This window comes from Cydia fagiglandana, chromosome 26 (assembly GCF_963556715.1).
Source record: "Cydia fagiglandana chromosome 26, ilCydFagi1.1, whole genome shotgun sequence".
Lineage (NCBI taxonomy): Eukaryota > Metazoa > Arthropoda > Insecta > Lepidoptera > Tortricidae > Cydia > Cydia fagiglandana.
In genome coordinates this window covers 4,015,115-4,021,282 of record NC_085957.1, presented here as the reverse complement: position 1 = coordinate 4,021,282, position 6,168 = coordinate 4,015,115, and the positions used below count along the sequence as shown (strand labels likewise).

Genomic DNA, 6,168 nt, shown 5'->3' with positions numbered 1-6,168 from the left:
GGACCAGCCAAAATGTAGGAAACAGCCAAATTTTTTTCGCGACTTAGGGGTTGGACTAATAGTAAAAGTTGCTCAGTGTAATCCAAAAACCTGCCTGGCAACGAAAATGTTATTTATTTTTTAGCCACCCTGTATACCTACAGGCTGGTCCAAACCTTGACGCCCATAATTTTTTTTTAGAATCCTCGTCGTGGGTTATCAGAATATACCCCATGTACCAGATGTTAGCCGATTTTTCGTAGTTTTCGAGACTTATAACTTTTGTTAAGAAATTCTGGAGTGAAGCTTTGCTTTGCTTTTCTGCCTTCTAATAATTGTTCGTGGTATTTGCACTGATAACTGAACTGGACTGAACTGAAATAGCGATGGGGAAGTGACCCCATAAAATAATAGTAGAAATAACTGTGTCAGGTATCGAGGCATTCTATCCAGAGTTTCGGTGTGGGATCAGGACAATTTAATCCGATTCAATCCTATCATGACTCAAATTTGCGCGTTTACCGCTAAGAAAACCTCATTTTTCAAGGCACAACCCTTCCCATGTCAGGGAGTATTGGGAGTAAGGTTTGCAATCCGGATCCGAAATGTATGAAATTATCCGGATCTGGATCCGGATCCACGGATCTTCTCATACATTTCAGATCCGTCGTGCAAACCCTAATTGGGAGCCTCGATCGGTGTTGACATCTCCATCAGTGACGTCCAATAATTTCGTAGCCATCTTGCTGGGTAGGCTGCGCTCGTATCAAAAAAAACTCGGTGTGCTCAATAAAGGGAGGCCACCGCCATACTTTACTCTGGGGTAGGCTGATCCCATATATTGAGTACTGCTGTCACCTTTGGACAGGAGCACCTGGATGCCACCTTGGGTCCTTCAAATCAGTCCAAAGCCGCGCTGTACCTATGAATAGAGATCTCCAAAAAAGAAGTTTATACGTTTTAAAACGGTCGGCAATGCGCATGTGTAGTGTAGTGTAGTGGAGTGTAGACGTCCATAGGATGCGGTGACCGCTTACCATCAGGTGGGTCGTAAGCTTGTTGGCCACCGATGTACTAAAAAAACATAGGTACCTACACTGTATTTGTCTACATTAAAAGTAAACTTATTAAAGCAAAAAATAACCCTTTCGTTTCGTTAAGCAGGCCACTGACGAGCCTTCCAAATGGATGCCGTTACAATGGATTCATCCAAATGGACGGCATCCTAATATTAAACGTTGTACGTTTTTGACATTCACGGACCGATTTTGGATTGCAGCCACGCTATTTGGACTGTTGGAAGGCTTGTCAGTGGCCACCTTAAGTTCATTTCGTTTGGGGGGGGGGGGGGGGGCGCAAATTTGGTGTCTGCCCCGGGCGCCATATCCTCTAGCTACGCCCCTGGGTCACAGACCACAAAGCAATACGCATAAAGTTCAATTTCAGTTTTGACACTGCGGTGACGTGGCGTCCGAGTGACAGCTTTTATGTTTGACACGGTGTCGAAAAGGTTAAATAGCCCTATGAGTTTAATACAGAGATCAGAATGGGGCACAACAACAAACTGTCGGAGAGCGACGCCATCTTGGTCAACCTGGTGTATTCGGCGCAGTGCAAGGCGCGCGAGCAAAGCGGATTCGCTTATTAAACAAAAATACATAAAAACATATTTTATTTTACCCCTATGATATTATAGCCCTAGATAATTAACCTTTTGGACGCCAGTGACCGCTATATCCGCACCGCATGTTCAACGCCACAGACCGATTAATCGGTCACAGACCACAGAGCAATACGCATAAAGTTAAATTTTAGTTTTGACACTGCGGTGACGTGGCGTCCGAAGTGACAGCATAGTGACAGCTTTTATGTTTGACACGGCGTCGAAAAGGTTAAATAGCCCTATGAGCATTAACGTATATATCTATGGACTGGCCTTACGGGCACTAAAACTGGTACTAGTTTAGCGGTGTGACTTACGAATTCCAGCCAATCGTGCAGTCTAACGTAACTAGTTGCGACCAATAGCGCGCGTGATGCGAACTCGTCAACCAATCGCGCGGGTTATGCGAACTCATCAACCAATCGCGTTGTAGCAGTGTCACACCGCTGTACTGGCCCCTGTCATGCCTCATTATTATTGCCTGTAAGGCCAGTCCTGAGATATCTATGTCAATGCCTATGAGTTTCTATCTTGGTCAACCTGATTCGGAGCAGTGCAAGGCGCGCGAGCAAAGCGGATTCGCTTATTAAACAAAAATACATATTTAAAATACCAAATACTTACAATGAATAAAGCGAAAACTCAGTTGATGACCAATCAAGCTAAACAGCATTGTGGTGGATGGGCAGGATATACAATATGTCGACGAGTACGTTTACTTGGGCCAGATAGCATCCTTCGAGAACAGGCGGTCTATCGAAATCGATAGACGTATCGAGAACGCCTGGAAGAGCTTCTGGTCCATGAAAGCGCTAATGAAGGGCGACCTTCCCTTGTGTCTCAAGCGCAAACTCCTTGACATGTGCATCCTGCCCATTCTAACCTACGGTGCACAAACTTGGTCATTAACCGAGGCTCTAAAATCTAAACTCAAGGTTTGCCAGCGCGCGATGGAGCGTAGTATATTAGGTGTTCGCAGAACTGATGGAATCAGAAACACGGAACTACGCTCCAGAACTAGAGTTGTAGATGTAGGCGTCAAGACCGCTAAGCTTAAGTTTGACTGGGCCGGACATGTCTGCCGCATGCACCCAGAAAGGTGGGCCAATATGGTTACTGAGTGGGACCCACGGAATACAGTAGACGGTGCAGGGCGGAGTTTAGGCAGACCGAAAAGGAGATGGCGGGACGACTTGGACGCATTCTACCCCAAATGGTGGGAAAATGCCGATGACAGGGTCGAGTGGAGAAAACGAGGGGAGGCCTTTGCCCAGCAATGGGGCACCAAAGTAGGCTAGAAAAAAAAATACTATGTTTTATTTCATTAACCCCTATGATAATGTATTAGCCCTAGATAATTAAATAGCCCTATCATAGAGTAAGTAATACAAGAGTGCTCACTCCATACATCAGGTTTGGTCCCAGAAATATTAGTATTTCCATAGCAACTTTCATAGTCGACATCTAGCATCGAGTAGCGGAATTATCAGTACTTATCAGTACTGTATTTCTCTATGGCCCTATTATTATATAGTATTTGGTTTAGTATAGAGATCAGAACGGGGTACGAGCTTTGGAGAGAGCGACGCCATCTTGGTCAACCTGGTATAAAATAGGTAATAAAAAAGTGATAGTTCTTAATATTTTATTGCCACTAATATTAATACTATTCTTGGCCTTAAGTACTAGTATTTTACAGTGATATAGCTAAATAACTAATTCGAGATACACATGAGATACCTAAGAGTAACTTCAGTATTTTATTTCGTAAGAATACTCTACACATAACATTCACTTTCGTTACACAAATTGGACAATTCCGTATCATAATAATTAAAAATTAAAAATAAAAACGAATGAAAGGTGTATCACAAGATATATTTAGGATGGTTATTCACTTTCTCACATACTTTATTAGTACATTTGCCGAATACATTTATTATGCAAATTTCCTTCAAAAATCATCGCCCAAAATAATTGATATCCAGCAATTTTGACTTGATTTAATCAACAATTTCTGCACATTTAACTTTTAAAAAATCCCTTTAATACATTTAATTTAAAAAAAATCATCAAAAAATTATTACAAATATTTTTCTTGAAAAAAGAAACCATAAACTAACCTAAAAATAAATTAATTACATTGAGCAAGAGGTATTGGTTTCATTACATTACACGAACTGGCGAACTTATACAGTTCGTTTTTTTGCATTAGAAAGAAGGTAAGGGGCTGTCCATAAATTACGTCATCGATTTTTGACCCCCCCCCCCCCCCCCTAAAATCATCCAAAAATCATGCTTCGAAGGACCCCGTTTCCTCCTAAGGCATGCTACCGTCATCCGATGTCCAGACCCCCCCCCCTAATTTGAAATGACGTAATTTATGAATAGCCCCTAAGCGATCTTGACATGTCCTATAATAGTTGAAAAACTCTTTTTATAAATAAATCACTATTATTATATGAAAGCAGAAGAATATAAATGATCGTATTATTTGCCGTGACTTATTTTTAAAGTGTTTTTCAATTTATAAAATATTTATAATGCTAAATAAACGAACTATATATAATAGCTGTTATAAGCGCTATAAAGCTACAAAGGCGATTTATTTAATAATTAATAATAATGACAATTATTTAAGATATACACTACAAGCTCTCTGCGATGAGTTTTGAGTGTATTATATAATAAATTAAGGGCGCGTGGCGCTGTCGCCACCTAGCGGCCATGTCTGTGCTGATCGTGACAGACGCGTTTTGTTAGAGTCAGTCTTCTGCACCTAGTACTATTATTTATTCTGTGGTACAACCTAGTAGTATTAATCTCAAAACTTAAATACGCGATTAAGTCCCGTTGTGCAATTTAATAAAGCCCTATTCACTTCATTCAGTTATTTTTGTTTATGGCAGTATTTTAGAAAACAAATGAAATGATAAGTTAGTTTTATTATTTGATTGGCTACGGGGGACATTGCCCTCAAGTGCATACAGAAAGAAATTTCTTCTATGAGATTTGGCTTAAAGGTCTGGCATCCAGAGCATCCATCCATTACAAAAAAGACACATTTCTAGGGATTGACAGGGCTATGCTACTAGAAAATTTTAACCTAGACCTATTTATAAACTATACCATCATTCACAAATAAATTCTGTCAAATCTACCAAGAAAAGTAATGTTGTTTAGACCGGAAGGGTTACCATTTCAATACGAACAATTCTACCTCAAAATAGTTATGATTCAATACAAATTAAAAAACTACTTTTTTATATGTCCGATTATTTAAACTAAGCATTTAAATGTTGAATTTAAAATTAGTAGTAAATTATTTCTACAAGAAATAACTAATTAAATGAAAATTAATAATAATAATTAGTAATAATTTATTATCTAGTTAATTATTACAAGAACTGTTTAAAACTGGTGGGGGAGAGTGTGATATACTCGTGTATGTCAGCTTTAAGTGCCTATGGTCGCTCTTATCTGTGGGCTGTCTCGCTCTTCTCCAATATGGCGTCTTGATTGTAAGATCGATAAATTAGTGTTCCAATAAAGAATACAGCATTAATTAATTGCGTGTTATTCCAAGTCATTACACTTACGTGTATTCTTTCGCCAATAATATATCCTCCTAAGGCCCAGCCATACAAATGCAAAACCCAAAATTTGCCATTGAAATTTGAACCTATAGTGCAGGAAATAGGGTTGATTTTTATTTGTTTGAATATTTAACGAAACAAATGAAATGCAACTCTGTTCCAATTGAATATGGTTTAAATTTCATGGTACTGAAGAAGTACTATAGGTAGGACGTTGGGCCTTAGGAGGATATTCACTATAAATAGAATGTTTCATTTTACTGGCAACACAGTGGTAGATTTGATGGAATTTATTTATGTTTATGATGTATGGTATAACTGGATAACAATACCCGTAGTGTATCAAGTTTTTCAGAAACCTCATTAATACAGTAAAATTATACATTTTGCGTTTGCGTCAAATCCGGTAGTTATGATTTTTTGCAGGCTTGTTTATGATGTTGGCCCAATGAATAATCCAAGTTTGTGACCTCGAGCGCCGAACGCAACTTTGTCAAAAATCGAATAAACCGCAATTTTTTAGATTTCGGCGATTATAACCCTAAGTACTAGTTTTTAGGGTTCCGTACCCAAAGGGTAAAACGGGACCCTATTACTAAGACTTCGCTGTCCGTCCGTCCGTCCGTCCGTCCGTCCGTCTGTCACCAGGCTGTATCTCACGAACCGTGATAGCTAGACAGTTGAAATTTTCACAGATGATGTATTTCTGTTGCCGCTATAACAACAAATACTAAAAACAGAATAAAATAAAGATTTAAATGGGGCTCCCATACAACAAACGTGATTTTTGACCAAAGTTAAGCAACGTCGGGAGGGGTCAGTATGTACTTGGATGGGTGACCGTTTTCTTTTTGCTTTTTTTTGTTTTTTTTTTTGCATTATGGTACGGAACCCTTCGTGCGCGAGTCCGACTCGCACTTGCCCGGTTTT

General features: G+C 39.5%; 1 long non-coding RNA gene across 1 annotated transcript; it reads right to left on the bottom strand.

Moving 5' to 3' along the window:
• Positions 1-4,040: 4,040 nt before the first annotated feature.
• Positions 4,041-6,051, bottom strand: LOC134677640 (uncharacterized). Its single transcript, XR_010100070.1, has 3 exons — positions 5,476-6,051; positions 5,236-5,270; positions 4,041-4,970 (listed from the first exon to the last, which is right to left on the bottom strand). It is a non-coding gene; the product is annotated as an uncharacterized LOC134677640 (long non-coding RNA).
• Positions 6,052-6,168: the final 117 nt, after the last annotated feature.